The sequence below is a fragment of the Urocitellus parryii genome, chromosome 3 (assembly GCF_045843805.1).
Source record: "Urocitellus parryii isolate mUroPar1 chromosome 3, mUroPar1.hap1, whole genome shotgun sequence".
In the NCBI taxonomy this organism is placed as follows: domain Eukaryota; kingdom Metazoa; phylum Chordata; class Mammalia; order Rodentia; family Sciuridae; genus Urocitellus; species Urocitellus parryii.
In genome coordinates, this window is record NC_135533.1 from 130,339,640 (window position 1) to 130,357,704 (window position 18,065).

Here is an 18,065-nt window from a genome sequence, read left to right on the forward strand (position 1 = left end):
TATCATATGCACGTGGGCACTGTTAAATAGAAGCTCTAGGCCCCCAACTCTGGCCAGTGGAGAAATGGAGGGTCATTTCTGCCTTTGGGATTTCTTCCTACTATCCTGGTCTCCAAGGTCATTTCTTAAAATTAGGGCCTCATCAAAAGGTGTCTAACTGGCACCCTTTCAGCTGATGCCTCACTGGTCAGCAACTTTGGCAGCAGAGCTACTGAAAATAAATTAATATGTTACACCTGAAATTCTGACCCACAGGGTCAAAGACAAAGGAACAACCCTGAGTCTCCTGATGACTATTACCGAGCTATACACCCAGACTCACTAACTCTTTTTTTTATTATTATTATAGTGAGTTAAGAGACAATCGCTTGACAATTTCTGCTGATTTGAGGTTTCTATTTAAAGAGTAATTTAGAATATAGTTTTTTTTTAATCATTATTCAGGTACCGTGAGAGCAGCAGTCCCACCATCACAGAACAGAGACTTTATGATGCTCAGTTCTCGAGGGGAAGGATGTGCAGCCTCAGGGGCCACACAGATCCCATCCTTCGATGCAGAGCCAGTGAGGGGCCAAGCTGGCCCAGAGGCTTCATGGTAGCTCTAGGGGAAGCAAGAGGGCAGGTGGGGGAGTAGGTTGACCAACTGGTTTTATGGCTTCAGTGGGCTCTTTGGTTAGGACTGGCAAAATGGCCCAGGGTAAGGGACCCCCCAGAGAGCAGATGGTGGAGGCCTGGAGCTGGTTAGCCAGCTCAGATGTAAACGAAGCTCCATTCTCCGCTTGCTCTAAGTATCTAGACCTGGGAAGGGCAGTCCCTTTCTGCCCAGCAAGGCCCAGGTGTCAAAGCTTTAGAGAACAGAAAGCTAAACCATACATGACGAATATGAAGGGTCATGCCCCCTGTGACCTGGGAGCCAGAGGGAGACTCCCTCCTCTCCTGCAGCCCTGCCACCCTGGAAGGTGAGGCACATGTTCACATCCTTGGAATTCAGGGCACAGAGGTGCATGGGATAGAGAAATGAGACCCCATCCCAGGCTTCTGAACCTCTGCCCCTACTGAACGGGCCTCTTCCATTTCCCAGAGCTGGGAAAGTGAGTTCTGTGATTATTAAATGTTCATTTCTTGTCAGGTCACCAACAACAAAAGTGCTACTTTCCTCGGTTCAGGAGGTTTATTATTAGTTAAGTCAGCAAAAAAAAAGTCCTTGAGGGAATGAGGGGCACAACTTCTGGGCTCTCAGAGCAGTGGCCTCCCCAGTCAGAACATGGGTCCAGGTTGCAGTGAAGACCACAGCTCTTCCTCGGCACGCCTTACCTGAATAACGTAACGACTTCTGCCCACTTCTAGAATCAGTGTCAACTCTGCCGCTTTCATGATTTATGTGATGAAAATTAACTCTAAAAATAACAGCTATACTCAATATGGAAGATTGTGTTTTCCAAAAATGGTCACAATATTCTCTTTCCAAAATTTGGAATGTTTTTGTTTATTTGTTTTGTTTTTCCCTGCCCCTCTGGAGCCAAGTAAGCTTTCGTGACTGTCCTGAGGATGGGATGCATCAGAAGTGAGGCTGTGGGGTCAGCAGTTTCAGCATAGAAAAGGCAATTCAGCTGCTGCTTGGTCATCTGGGTCCCTCATGCTTGGAATCCAACCACCACTCTCTCTAGGAGCCCAGGGGCCACTTGGAAAGCCCCAGCTGAAGTGAGGGTGACATTAGCATCTCCCTGGCACGCACATAAGGGAGCCCATGGGCCACTCCTTAGCCTCCCACCACCTGGCTGAGGCCCAGAGGAGCAGAGATGACCAAGCCCCTTCCAGCCCCTCTCAAGTGGAATGAAATGGGGAAAATGGACATTGTTCTTTTGAGCCACTAGGTTAGGGATTTTTTCAAACATAGCAATAAACAATTCTAAAATAAAGTCTGTAGTATGTAAGAATCCTATTAATATTTATACAATTATTTTTTTTCTAATCAACCCCAAATCTACCCTATCCCAAATTTAAGAAAAAATTCAAAAGTGAAAAGCAATCTTGATGTTTGAACTATGAGAAATTATGCATAAAATATATTCTTAGTGAACCAATATTTCTTTAACAAGTAATATATAGAAAGAATTTTCTACTTGTACTAATTTCAATTTATGTGGACACATTAGTAATTTAAGTATATCTATCTGTAGATTAAAGATAAAGTATCTTAGAAGGATTAACAGATATGTATCTATAACCTATAGATTAGATATAATAGTTGCAGATTAACAGATTAATACAGATTTGTCTGTAATCCTTAAGAGATTAGATACAAACAAAGTATGTAGATTAATATAAACTAGATGTACATAGAATCTAAAGGTAGATATCAATATAATTAGGTCATTACCTCAGATTGTTTTAGAATTTGGACAAAATAATAAAAGCTTTTATGCTAAATGGTATTAAAATTTCATTCCTTATTTGATAGTAGTTGAACTGCTTAAATATTACAAATTTTTCTCTTTTATAACAAATAAAAAGATAAATAATTCTCAATCAATGAACTTGTTGCTTTTTCTACTTGAAAGTTGGGGAAAAAAACATGAAGACACTCAAGAGCAGATGAAGAAAATATAATTGCAATTACAATATCCTTGTTACCAGTACCTTGAAATAACTCTTTTAAAGGTGCAAAGGCTTTTGTAAGCAAGAGGGATTCTCAATTTACTTTGAAATGATGTGCTTAGCTGGCTTTGTACTACCTCTCATCTTTGTCAGTTAAACGTCCAAGGAAAAATGAAAATGAGAAAAATCCTTAAGAAAAAAAAAAAACTCATCTTCATTCTTCACTTTGGATCAACCAATTTACTTTCTTTCTATTCATTTTAACCCACTTAATACGTCTCTTCTCATGCCTTCCTTCTCAAAAAAGCAGCATTGTTCCCTCCTTTCTGAAATAATCTTCTGTTTAATCAAGTTAGGGACACTTGGTAGCCAATATTACTCACGACATTCGCAAGTTAAAATAAATTCACTGCTTTTCATGGTGATGTCCAAAAAGCACGAATATCTTCTTTTAATCTAACTTCTCAGTCAAAACATGTCTGCAGAAACTGGAAGACAGCACTTTTCTAAAGCTGAGATTTGGTGGTAACTAAGTGCATGTGCCTTTATCCATACAGAAAGGATGAACTGTCCCATGGAGAAGTGATGGTCACCAAACCATGGAGCAATCTGCATATTTTAAAACAGACCCCTCTTCCAATTTCCTCATATCATCCAAGCATCTGCCTAAGAACCAGCGGCATGGCTGACAATACCCTGTGTGACTGGAAGTCCTTCTAGAACTTTCCATTCATGCACCTATTAAACAATGACCTGATATTTTCACTATTTCGCTACTTTAGGAAAAATATCTGTGACCAGTGTTGATTCTCTACATTCAAAATGGTACCACCAATTCTCTTTATTTAAGGAAAAGAATCTCAAAGAGAATTCAAAAGGATAGAGTTTGTGTTTGGGGTTATTCAAGTCAAGATTCCCCAGTAGAAAAGAGGTTTAGTAGCTCTTTGGCTTTTCCTTAGGCCCAGGTCACTTGCAATCACTGATGTTCAGCAAGACGTTCATTCTGATGTATCTTTTTCCCTAAGTTCCACAAACGATTCTGTTTTTATTTGCAGCATCTCTCTCAACTATTTGTTTTCCTATTGAAGTGAAAAAAAATGCATTCATATTTCCTGTGACCTTGTTGCTTTCCTAATTCAAAGGCTAGCATGCCATCATTTAAGTGGTCTGAATTGGTTACTGAACTCATTTTCCAATCAGCTATAGCTCTTGGCTCTCAAAGTTTCTGCAGGCAGAGGCCTTTAACCCTGGGTAAATATTTTTATGTGAGCGGACATTTTTGCAGTAAAAATAGGAGAAGCAACTTGAATGTGTAAAGTTTCAGATAATGCATGCATATGCCTAATCTTCTTCTAATATTGCAAACCACCTGAAATGGAATGGCATAAGGAAGCATTTTCTTGTAACATTCTTTCTTACTTTTTTACTGCAACTGATTTACATATTGTTGTTGTTGTTTGGAATCAGTAATGACTTAAATATTTGTTCTTGGTACTTGTTTCTTCTAAATTCCAAGGCACACTGATGTTCTTCTGGGGAATATATGATTTTTTTTTTGTTTCTTATTGCAATTCTTTTTTTTTTTTTTCAATTCCTTAATTAATAGATTTTCTTTCTGGATGGCCATATTAGTGTGGACCATGGTTGATAGGCAAAGTTATTATTATTTTTTTTCCTGATATGCTTTGTGATGTCTAAATTGCTGGTTGAAGTTACAGGTTGCTCAACTCAAAATCCTGTTGGTTGCCAGAATATCTTGAACATTCAATGACATTTATTATCAGTGAATGTGCCTCAGTGTGCAACCCATTTTCCAATCAGCTGTAACAACTGAGTGGCCTCTGTGAGAGAGATCTGTAATGCCATGGGAGATAGTTTTAAACGAATAGATATTTTCTCAGTGAGAAGAAGAGAGAAAAAAGAACTTGAATATATAAACTGTTAAACAAGTAAATTAAAAAGCCCATATCTACTCATATTATCAATGAATTTAGTTAAGCCCAGGTGCTCTCCAGTGGATAAAGAAAACATGAAGTATTTACACAATGGAATATGACTCAGCCATGAAAAGAGCAAAGTCCTGCATTTTCAGCAACATGTATGGAACTGGAGAACATTGTGTTGAGGGAAATGAGCAAGACATCAAAAGACAAAGGCCAATGTACTCAATCATTTATGCAAACCAGCAAGTGAACCCATTCTATAGAAGTACAGAATGGAACAGGTGCTAGAGATGGCAGAGGACAGCAGATAGTAAAACAGATTGAATTTAACAGGGTTCTCCAGGGCCTGGCAGGGGGCAGCTGGAGAAGTCTAGGGTGCACCATGTGGAAAGTGCACAGGGAGTCTCATTGATGAGTATGATTAATATGCACCAATCAATTTTAAAAGCATACATTCTACACAATGCTAGAGATGATGCTTTGTTTCCATTCTAATAGTTCCAAAATCAATTTATTTAAACATTATATATATATATAATGTGCATTTGACACTGGCATGTTTTATTGTCTAGAAACACCTGTCTAATGCAGTGTTCTGTAGCACATCTGGTAAGCTGCTTGAGAAGAACACATGTGCCAGTGTGTTTGACATTTGACTGGGGGTCTCACCTCAGGCCACCTTTGTTAAGCTCAGGACATGATACTACAATATGGACCCTGGTCCAGTGGATGCCCATAATCACAGCAAAATCACCTCAATGCTGCTTTCTTGGAGTTTTCTAGATGGCTTGTCATGTTGAATGCACACATTTTAAAGTCAAAGCCATAGAAATAGTTGCTAAATCTTCACTTGATTCAAGGGTGTCCACTTTTTCTCTTCTCTCCCTTCTCCTCCCATCTTGGCTTTTTTTTCCATTTTTTTTTCTCAAGAATCTTTTTTTTCCCTCTATTTTTTCCCTCCTATACATTCTTTAATCATTTATGTCAGGTAATTTCTCAATATCTAAAATTACCATTGACTGAGGCATTTATATGTTTTCTTTGACTTAGAAATACACACATATGTATATTTTATGAAAATACAACAATCTTTCTGGTATATGCATATGTGTGTGTATATGAGAGAGAGAGAGAGAGAGAGAGAGAGAGAGAGAGAGAGAGAGAGAGAGAGAGAGATTCTTATTTTTTTCTGTGTATCCTGGTATTTGTGAACTTGCTTCTTTGCAAAAACCTTCCTTGTTGATATTACAGTCAGTGCCCACTCCTTGTAAATCTCATGTCACTGGAAGCAAAGCATAGACTCTGTGCTCCAAGCAGGCATTGTGCTTTATTATTTATCATTTACACAGGTGTCACAGAATACTCCAAAACTCAGAGGCTGGAAGCAACAGGCATTTATTGGCTCATAGTTTATTTGAATCAAGGACCCAGGGGCGACTTAGCTGGTAGTTCTGGCTCAAGGATCTTAGGAGGCAATAACAGAGAAGTCATCTTTGCTATCAGGATCTCAGACTTGCTGTCACACATGTGACTAACTCTCCTGGCAGTTGCAGTCCCAGTTCTGTCACTCAAACCCTCCACCCCCAACCCCCACTCTGCCAGGGAGGGCAGAGGCTCCGCCCAGCAGTCTTCTGCAGCCTGGTCTAGGAGCAGAGGTCTCATCACTTGGCTGTGTTCTGGTCCTGGGAGGAGAATCACTGGTTCAAACCCTGAGGTGGGGACCGCTGAGGGCCATGTTAGAGACATCTAGATTTACCATGTGGAAACTGCTGGAAATTCAGGGTGGGGGCAAACCAAAGCAGTTATGGCATTTCCATCAAAAACAGAAAATTAATTCCTGAAATAATTCCTGGAGTTGAAGCTAGAAACAGAGAGTGGCACATGCATCTGAGACTTCTCAAATAGCCTGCTATTTGCACCAAAATGGTCAGAGTCCAGTGCCTATGGAGCATGTCTGTAGGATCATCACAAGGGTGTTGAAAATATCCAAATATTCTCTATTACCAATGTTATGCAATGAAATTAAGTTGCCTAAAGTTGTATTTTGATTTCAGTTTTCCTAGTAAATCTTCCTTGTGGTTGTTAACATCAGTGTCAGCTGTCCTGTGGCTAATGTGTGTCATGGTAGGTGTGGCACTCATTTGTTTGGGGATACGTTTCTGCCCTCAGTATAATAATGAACTAATTTGCTTCAGGTTGGTCTTTTCTCATCGGTCCACCCAGCTAGAATGAAAACAGTGTGGGAATAAAACACAGGCCAGACTCATTTTGCTGTAAACTTTATTTTTTCAGCTCATACATGTGCCCAGACCAAAAATTTTAAAATTATTCTTAAATGAAATTAGTTTGACATATGTTGCTAAAAACTGGACACAAGAAACATTGTCCATAAGACAATTTATCTTTAAAAATGTTCTTATTACTAAAGTGGGAATTTGGGAAATATTTTAAAAAATACCAAAGCCCAGTATTTTTCATTTATGAGTAAGGGATGCTAGACCACTTCTCCCACTGAGTGTGGCTGAGTAACTTACACGAAGAAGCAGTGTCAGTTTCACTGTACCAAAGAGAAGCCTCAAAGCTAGGGTTTGTGAACAAGACCCCAAGACAGACCAATTCCAGCTGCTTAGCACTCCCTGCCACAGGTCCTCCAGTGGCACTTGGTGGGTGGTTGGTTATCCATTGCCAGATAGCAACACTCCTCCCCATACAGTTGCTGAGAAAAATGTGACCGCCTATCTTACCTGGCACCTTCACCTGGGCCAGACTCACCTGAGCTCTTCTGCTGTGAGCTCTGACGTGTGACTGGGGACAGGGCACCCCTGAACATCCACGCAGTCCCATGGATGCAAGTCCTATGGCCTATTACTGCTGCACCTGGGCTCTCCACGGGCTGCTTGTGCTTCCTCATATCATGGTGCACCAACATCCAAAAATACCAAAGAATATAAAGAAGGTTTGCGCCATCTCACATCACAGAAACCATTGACACGACCCTGTGCCTGTTATTCTGCCAAGTATTTCCCAAATATAGATTTTTGATATTCTTTTCTATATATGATTGAAATCATCCTAAGTTGGTATTAGTTGGCTTGGCCTAATGGCTAGTGGGTAGTAGATATCCAGAACAGAAGGCCCACCCTGCCTTGGATATACTGTGGGGCGTGCTGTGGGGAAGATGCAAATGTCTGTTTTCTGGCCCCAGACTTGTGGTTCTCATCTTGGCCCTTGAAGCCAGAAGCTTAATGATCACTTTCATTCTTTTAAAAGCGAAATTCATCTCTCCTAGTCCAATGATGCGACTTTCCACTAGGCTGGTAACACAATTTGATTTTTAAACCAAGCTAAACCTGGTTTTGTCTCTGTAATTGGGTTATTTAGCTTGATGCCTACCGAAAGCCAAGCTTGGTCATAATGGAATGAGCAGCTGCAGAGACTCTAGTGAAGATGAATGTAAGGATTTGCTAAGTTTGGTGGAAAGAAAGTGGATTGGAAGGCAGCCCTGCTTATCCACAGAAGAAAAAGGCACAACATCTATAAATGACCAATTGGAGATTAGAAAAGAAGGCTCCAATGGACAAGGAATTTGAACACTGACTGGACACTTGATGATCTTAAGAATACATTTTCAATTATATTTAAGAATAATATAAACCAGGAGCTGTGGTGCACGCCTGTAATCCCAGCAGCTCAGGAGGCTAAAGCAGGAGGATCATGAGTTCAAAGCCAGTCTCAGCAAAATTGAGGCCCCAAGCAACTCACTGAGACCCTGTCTCTAAATAAAATACACACTAGGGCTGGAGATGTGGCTCTGTGGCTGAGAGGCCCTGGGTTCAATCCCCGGTACCTCCCCTAAAAAAAGAATAATATATATTATGCCATGTTTTAAATAGCCCTTTTATCTTGAATATGAGTCAGGAAATATTTATGGATTGTGTGCTTTTAAAGCTCAGTAGGGATTTTCAACACTTGCAAAGTTTTTGTATCACATTATGTTTCCAAATTTTGGTATACATTTTTTTTCCTTTTCTTATTAGAACAAAGTTGATCAAGGCTGGGCATGTGGCTCAATGGTAGAGTGCTCGCCTGGCATGTGTGAAGTCCAGGCTTCCATCCCCAGCACCATTAAAAAAAAAAAAAAAAAAAACAAGTTTACTAAACCCCAATGATATTTGCAAACCAGCTCAACATTTCTACAATCATAGAGAGAGGTCATAGTCATTGTGATTCATTCCTAAGTCCTTAAATATTTCTTTTTCAAAAAGTTGCTAAACTTAGGCACTTGGCCCAGAGTTTTTTTACTTCGTCTGCAGTGATGGATTCTTTCACGGCTGGTTTTGAATGCCATTGTACCACAGAAGCTTCCAAATGGACTGTTTGGCCACAGTGAGAAATCTTTATTGAAAAGTCCTCTGAATGCAATAATTGAATAGACGTAATTGCAAGGCTCTGTGCCATGTACAATTGTAAATAGCGCTGACAATATAAATTATGCTCATTTATGATACAGTAGCTCATTATGGCTCCAGTTTTCATCCTCTTCATTAGCAGAGCTCATCTGTTTCCCTGATAGACATCCCCATTGTATCATCTGCAGTCTTCTGCCCAGAGAAATGCTTTGCTAATTTACGTTGGTGCTGAGAATCCAGCTTGGTGAAGTGCAGATGGCAGGGTACCCCGGCACAGCAATGTCCTAAATAGATGTTGACAGCACATCAAAGGAGGAACAGGTACTGCAAAGCAGCTAAGGAGAAATACTGCATGTGAGTCACAACTGTTAGAGAAGCAGCTTATGATAAATGAACCAAGTCACGACAGAAATGACAGTGACATGAATAAAGATCAAGAAACCAACAAACACATCCCGGGCTCCGTGTGGACGCCTTTAAGGAGAGGTCAGTATATGGGTTTGTTCAGAGTCGTGTTTCCCTGCCTGGCCTGTTTGTTGCAGCAGCTCTGGGGGTCAGGAGACCTCTCAGGTCAGGTGCAGAGGAAATCTACCTGAAGAAGGCAAATGAATGTGCCCGGGGCATGCTACACGGAGTTATTGTGGGGGACATTAATTCCACAATGCACATCTTTATTCTTTTTTAGAGAATCCTCCCCATTCTGCCAGCACACCTGCTCCCTACCTGGTGGGCACAGGTGTGTTTGATATTCTGAGATGAATTTAGCATCTGCACCTCAGCCCACGCCATCTCCAGCAGAAACCCTGAGAGGAGGCCCCTTTGTTTCAATCAGACATCTAAGAGACCATTTTCAAGTAGAAGCTTATGACTTCTTCTGACCTCAATGAATGTGCTTTCCTCTCATCAAAGGGTTCTCCCCTGTTTATTCATGTTTATTTTTCAGACTCAGACTGAAATTTTACCTCCTTTTCCTTGTTTTTGAACCAATAGCTTCTGATACCTGTTCAAGTAGCTCAAGAATCTAGCAAGAACAATAAAAGATTGCTAAGTTAGTGTGAGAAAAATAAGGTGCAATGCAACACTGGGTTATACAAAGCTTAAGAAAAAATAAAACTAGAGGAAAAATGTATCAGTTAACTTGATACTTTCTTATGTCATGGGAAAATACCACCATTATTTCTCATGTTTAAAGAAACCACAATAGAGATCATCTCTTGGGATTTTTGTGGAGACTTTATGAAATAATACTGACACATAGTTGTTAAGTAAATAGTGAATATTATTATGGGGAAATGTGGATTTCGATAAAACAGTTTGCAGAGGACTTGGACAGAGGATGACCTATGGTATCGTGCCCAGATCCATGGCATTCCTTGCACCCTGAGTAGGGTCCCAAGGAATGAGCACCCCTCATCTGGATCTCTTCTTGGACAGCTTCATGCCTCTGTCCTGCAGGTGAGAAAATAAACTTCTGCAGCCAGGTCTACTTGCTCAGCACACAGACCCAGGAGACTACAGGCACCTGGACAGGGCTTGAGGGGCTGTGGGTTAAAAGGGCTCAGAACCAGCCAAGTGCAATTACAAGCCTGTAATCCAAGTGGCTTGGGAGGGTGAGGCAGGAGGATTGATAGTTCAAAACCAGCATCAGCAAAGGCAAGGAGCAAAGCAACTCAGTGAGCCCCTGTCTCTAAATAAAATACAAAAAAAAAAAAATAGGTTGGATATGTGGCTCAGTGGTTGAGTGCCCCTGAGTTCAATCCCCAGAATAAAAAAAAGGGGGGGGGAGTAACATACTCTCTCTGCCAAGGGGGATGCATTCCCCAGTACCCTGTGTCATCCAATTCTTCACAAAAACACAACAGTGAGCATTTGTTTGTTAAAAGCTTTTGTTTTATTTTTACTTATTGGATGCTAAGTAAAACATTTTTATAGCTTCTGCAGGCCAAATGCAGTGTATCTGCAGACTGCATTAGGCAGGATGACTCCCAGATCACAGCCTTTGTGCTGAGAGAATAGGGTCTGTCCCCATGCTTTATGTTTTGGGTTGTTGTCATGAAAATCTTCCAAAATTAGTGAATCTAGGATATGGCTTTTATTTTACCTGTAAAGGTAAAATGAAATTTTGGTGGAACAAATGGAATTGGGAGAGGTTAAGAAGAGTCTCAGCATTGGATACGGGAGCACAGGAGTGGGATCTGGTGAGCTGTGGCTGGAGGCTGGTTTCTATGTCTCATCCATCTCAGCAGCTACCTCTTTAAGGCCCAGAACTTTGCCTGTACAAATGAGATCACACACACACACACACACACACACACACACACACACACACACCCCAGGCCATTGTTATCCCATCAGTACAGCAGGCCACATCATGAGCCAAACCAAGCACAAGCCCATATAAATGGTAGCTGTTCTCATGCCCCATGGCAGCAACTCAAACCCAAATTTGTCCCAGGAAAGCATCCTCCCTTTAATTGAGACTGGCTTGTGAGCAAAACTACCCTTGACAGCAAATTAAATTGTGTTCATTTCTCGGGAATGTGGGCTTCTGCAGAGAGCCATGGAACACAGATCCAATTGTCCCTGGGTTTCATGCACTGGAGCCCCCCCATGCATCCCCTTGTGGTCACCTGGAAGGGGCTGATGGGTGGTGTGGGTTTCAAACCTTATTCCTGGCAAGTTAAAACTGCAGAGCCCTTGATGACTACAGGACCAGCGTGACCTGTCTCATTTAGCAGAATATATGGTGAACAAGGTCCTTTTTTTCTGTTTCCCGGACCCCAGGGAAGCCCCGCTCATTCAGTACACCCCGCCCACTGGGAACCCCTCTCCCCTGCCACCCCCCTGCCAGAAAGCCCCACCCAGTGGGTACACCCCGCCCACAGGGAGCCATGCACTTGCTGGGAACACCCCACCCACAGGCTCATCCCACAGAATCCACCCTGCTCAGGGTGCAGTCACTCATAAGGCATATGGCACCCACAGGGTACCCTCTGCCCACTCCGCCCACAGCACCCTCTGTGCACCACAGTGCATTCACTCACATCTTTCAGAGAAAGGATGAGCTCCAGCCTTCCTCCTCTGTGTGGCTGGGGGCTGAGTCTCTGGTAGGCTTCTACGGGAGGAACCACTTCCCCTCTCTCTGCATCTCCGCAGCCAGGTGAGGGAGCATTCTGTGCCCCACAGGGAGGGAGGAGCACAGGAAGCCTGCAGGTGGACTTCTGCAGAGCTCAAGGCCTGTCCTTGCCATCCAGCTGTGTGCTCTTAACACATCACTGTAGTAAATCAGCCACAAATGCAGCTATCCACTGAGCCTCATGACAACTTCCAGGGAAACCTCAATTATGGTGTGGTCTTGGAGACACTCAATGCTGGCTGAATGTGTTGTCCTAGTGCCCTTAGCCCATCCCCTGTGTTTTCTGTAAACTCGTTTTTGCATCTGAGACTTGATCACAAGTGTTCTGGAGAGAGGGATTTGCAGAGGTGGGCTTGTATTTCTATCCAGGTATTTCAGGAGGCAGGTGATAGCAAGTCAGCCTCCCTTCTACTAAGTCCTGATGGACACAGAGTTGATTTGAAATGACTTTACAGAGGTTAAATGTGGGTAGCGGTGTGATGGTGAGCCGCTGACCCACCAGGAAGAGGACACAGAATTCTCAACTCTCAGCTCCAAACCCACCATTTGGTTGTACTGTGTAACATTGACCTGAGTCCTGTCAACATAGCTCCCTGCCCCACTACCTGGACATTGGCAAGAGACATGTGCTCCTCCAGGTCCCAACATATCCCTTTTCTGCCTGCAGGGATGTGGCCCCCAGGTGACTTCCTTCAGTGGGAAGAGATTCTGTGTGGCTACTGTGTGACACATTCCTCAGGTGGGTGGTGGTCTGCTTGCACACTCACTGTGTGCCTCCTGAACTTCACCTGGAGGGCCAGAGCCACCCCTCTGCAAGGAGTCCCAGTCTCCACCTCAGAGCTGGCCCTCTGTTCAGTCTGTCCTTCGCACTCCCTCTCTGTGCTAAAAATAGTAACTCTTCCTTCTGGCTTTGTTTACACATCCTTCAGAGTTATACAATAGATCCTTCAGTGGATTCCTCCTACTTCACATTTGCATCCTTTGACCAAAAGCTCCCCAAACCCTCCCCATGATTATTGCTTTGATTTTCAATTAAAATGTACTAATTGAGCAAGGAAATGCTAAGGGGCACCCATCAAGGGGGGCCCAGATGTTGTTCTCTCTGCTCCTCTTGCATAGCAGCAGTTAAATTGCCTTTGATAATTTGGATCAACCACTCCAGCCAGGAGGGAAATCCTCTCACAACCTGTTGTTTTAGTGGAATAAGAAGCCCCAACCTCCAGGTGTCTGACTCATCCACTAACTGGATAAAACCACTGTGGAGTCCCCTGGTGGAAACCATCCCCAGGGGACTCTAGGACCTCTGATGCAGCAGAACTCAACTTTGTTGGGTTATCACATCATCTTGAGGCCTCTGCCATGTTGGGTTACAATGCAGGTGATTTCAGGAATTTTTTTCCCAGCTTGGTTTTACCACAAATCTCACACATTTTATTTTGATCATTGGCTTAGCTCAGCTGTGAGACAGGACATTGCAATCACCACTGTTATAAAAAGGAGCACATGTGACCCCTTCGAAAGGCTGGTTCCCCTTACCACACACCCAGTAGTGTCTGCTTTTGTTATGGGCCAGGCTGTATGGGCAATGACCAAACCTTCTGCATTTTACCCTGGGACTCGATGTCTTGTAAGAAATGCTTCTCCCATGAGAAAACTCTGCCTCTGCCATCCTGATCCTGCTTAGCAGACCCTACTTAGAAAGGCAAATGTTTCTGTTCTTATAGTGGAATGTAAAATTGTTCTCTTTTTGGTTCCCATTTTTACCCTGTCAGAGAATGATTATCTAGACATTAGTAAATAATCTTCAACTTGGACCCTACCAGGGTCATTTTGACGCACTTCCTGGTTATGAGCCACTTATGATTAATGTGGTTTTGGAGTATAAAGATGTACTCTAACTCTTGGAGGAGGTTGAAGGGTGTAGTCTTGCAGCCTGACCCTTGGCCTGCCAGCTGGTGAATCCAGACCCTGACCTGGTGAATAAAGATGGTTTCATCTCCTGTTTTAAAACCTCCTTGGTGATTTATTGCAATCTCGCCATAACACAGGTAGTAAGGATATGCACAGATTTCTGAGACTTCTGTTCAAGTTTCAATGTGTGTGATCATGTGTTGAGTCATGATACAAAATGTACCCCTTAATTTGAGTTATCACCAAAAAAAAAAGAAGAAAAAAGAAAGAAGGAAAGAATTTTGAGTACAGTCATGCACTGGTGATTTGGTGAAATTAATTTAAGAGAAAAACTGACCCTTGATACTCAGCTTAAAATTACTGAAAGGATAATATGGTAGTTTTAACACACGTAACACTACCTAAGACCACGTCCTAAACAGCCACTAGTAATCCTGGCCCCCTGGATCTGGCATTATGATTATGATCATTTGCCAATGAGGAAACATAATCACAGATAGGTCGTTTCCTGAAAGCTCATGGTCAAGAGGCTGCACAGCTACCATCAAACATGAGCAGAGAGCTTATTTGTAAAAACAGTTTCCCTGGCTCCCTTGGCAGTTTTTTACCTTATCATATAGCAGGAGAAAAGAGATGCATGGGATTTGCTTTAATGACCTTATTAGCATAATGTCATTTTGTTCCTAAAATGATAAGCCTGGGAGAAGGGATGACAGGGCCCTGTGTATACTGAGCAGCAGCTGCAAACCTTGGCAGCATCCTGGGGTCCTAAGGTCATGTGTGATCTCACTGGGAGAGTTCTGTGAACAAGTTGGGATGCCTTCCATGGACCATCCTAAACCTTCATAATCATTTGTGGCTTCAGTTTGCACAAGGAGTCAGCAGCATGTGCTGGGGGGTCCTAGGAAGATTGACCGTGGGAGGGGAACGAGTGGGGCAGGAAGAGTGGCTTCCATTCTCTACTTTGTACATTTCAATATTTTAAAAAATCACTGAGGGACACATACTTCTTCCATAAAATAAAACAAAATCATTGAATACTTTATAAATTGTTTACAGGCTATTTCAACTAATAACATATTGAGGAAAGAGTTCTGCATTCTTTTTAGATATTTGCTAGCTTCCTGAGCGCCACCAGATGAAACTTGGTGGAGCATGAAAAGAGAAGAAGGTATGAGATTCCAGCCAATTTGTTCCCATGTTCCAATGACCTCGCTCAGTGTTTCTGAACTGGCAGTGAGTCCTCACTACAGGATCCAATTGGCACCTGTAACTGAGATCATGTGGGCTGTCACAATTAGAGGATGCTATTGGCATCTAGCAGGGAGAGGCCAAGAGTGTTGCTAAACACCGTGTGACACACAAGATGGCCCCCACAACAGAGGACTGTCTGGTTTGTTAATGCCTATCAATCTAGGAATGCAAAGCCCTGATTTAGATTTTTTAAAAAAAAAAGCATCATAAACGAATGGACTCTGGAACCTCTGTCTCTGCTTTGATTTTCAGGTGCCGTTGCCATGGAGACCAGGTGATGCACACAGGCAAATCCAGTGTCTGTGCAAAACTTTCAAGGTCAGAGAGGAAAAAAGGACAGATAGTCAATGAATCTGCAGTGGCAACAGTAACAAGCAAGGCTCTGCAGGTGCTGATTTCCTCATCCATCAAACCTGGAGTCAGCCTCTGGAGAGGCCCCTCTGGAGCAGGGGATTCTTGACTTATCTGCTTCCTTGTTGATACTCAGGATGGCAGTCTCTGCGAGGCGTGACTTGCTTTCTCTCCTATTTCAACCACGTTCTACACTCTAATGAGAGCCCTGGCTGCAAAACTCTTCTGAGAGATCACAGCCATCACAATCAGAGAGATTTCAAAGCACAGGTGGCACAGGCTGAGTGGAACTGGGACTCAGAAACTCAGAAGGAGTCAGAGAGTTTGCTAATTTGATAACATATCTAGTGTGTCATTTCTTCTGGAGGAAAATTCGACATTGAAGCTGTCATCTTGGATTTTTTTTTTGGTCCCTGTCTGGCTTCAGTTTACCCCTATTTCACTTTATTATTACTTTTGAGGAGATATTCCTTTAAAACATGATGTTGATCTTCTTGGAAGAAAAAGGGAAGTGTGGCCATTTTCTCTGAAAGTTCTGAACATTCTTACAATGCCAGAATGGAACAACCTAGGTATTGTCCATGTGAGGCCAGAGTTCACACTTTTCCAAGGTGGTCCATCTCGTGTATCTCTCTCTCTCTCTCTCTCTCTCTCTCTCTCTCTCTCTCTCTCTCTCTCTCTCTCTGGAAGCTATTACCAGGGTCTCATTTTAGCTGTAATTGAAACTTGAACTAATGGACAGTATCAGCTAACACCTCTGGGGAAAGTCCTAGTTATCAGAGATTCATTTAGTATAAGGACTTTTAACATATTATACCACTAAACACACATACACACACACACACACACACACACACACACAGTGGTGAGTGTACAAATAAATGGAAGACAATTAGCAATTGCATCAGAAGCCTACACAATGTATTCACCCATTGCATCCACCATTGACTTCTGAGAATATGGCCCAAGGAAGTAATGGAAGTAATTTCCAAAATGTAGTTAACTACATCTGTTTCTGTGCCCTGGAAACATGGTGGTCCTTCAACTAGCAGCTCTTAAAATTCTCTTTGGGGGGTGCCCTCCTCCCTGCTCTCCATCCATGTGTTTCTATGGGGCTAATACCTTCTTGGGCTCGAGAGAGCAACCCGTGGCTCAGGTCTGAGAAATGTGTTCATTTCCTTCTTTGGCCACTGTGATCTGTTTAGAGCTAGGAACATGGTCTATCTCAGTCCTAGGCCTGGGAGGTGCAGAGCATTTCTGGTATGGAGAAACACAGAGTTCCCTTTCTAATCAAACCTAATGCTGGGAGGTTATAAGCTTGGAAATGAAGGGTACCCCATGTAGAGAGAATATTGCTAAGAATCCTTCCACCAAGGAAAGAATCCTTGCCTTTTTTTGTATTGGGTTCTTGTGCCTGGGCAGACTTTTCATGCTCAGCCCTGTGTTCCTGCTACAAACCACCTCTCTTAACAGGGGCTAATGAATGTTTGTGAAACAAAGACACCGACACCGTTTGGGGGACAAGATCTTGACGGATGATGTGGGATTTGAATGAAGTCACTTCCAAGTCAATGCCATTCTGAATTTTTCAGTTATAACACTTGATGCATGCCTATTTTTTAAAAATGTGTTTGCACAGTCTGTGTGAACTGGATACATAACAAGCAAACATTTCCAAATCAAGGGGAATCTGCATGACACTCATCGGAATTTGCTCATGGTGCACATACTTCAGGTTTCGCTGGCCGGGAAGGATGAATGTAGGCACCCTGCGAGCTCTCCTTGGAGACCCCACACACTTGCTGAGCAAGAAGCATGGTCCCGTGCAGAGTGGGCCACCCTCCTATTTCCCTGGGGCTTTCTGTGCCACCTCCAATTCCACTGAGGTACCTCAAGTTTTTAGATCCCAGATCCAGTCTGTTCCTAGGTCGCAGGGGTCAACACCCTCTATACACCTTGGGACAGTCTTTCTCAATGATCCCTGTTATCCCGTGACAACCCCCCTCTGAATCTGTAGGGGCTACCAAACCCGAACATGACTTGCATGAAACTCAGCTCATACCCAGCCAGAAAGATGGTTATGTTTCTAAGAGGCAGAAAATCACCAGGACTTATATCCAAGAGTTTATTACCCAGTTATTAAAGCTAATTTCTGTTAATGCAATCACTTGTTTAATAAAAATTTACTGTACCAGTGCTCAGATTCTTCAACAAGCCTAGGATGACAGAGGGAACCAGCGCTTACCTGGCTCTTGTTCCCTGATGCTGGCTTTCCAATGATAAAGGAGGAGGACAAACGTGTCCCAGGCTATGTGCATGGAGGGCTAAACAGGGAGGGTGTCAGAGGGAAGGCACAGGGAGCCTTTGCCATGAGATCCTCAGAGGAGACCTTTCTGGGGACATTTGAACTCTGGGATTTAAAGGATACAGAGGTATCTGCCACGCATAGAGCCTACACACGGG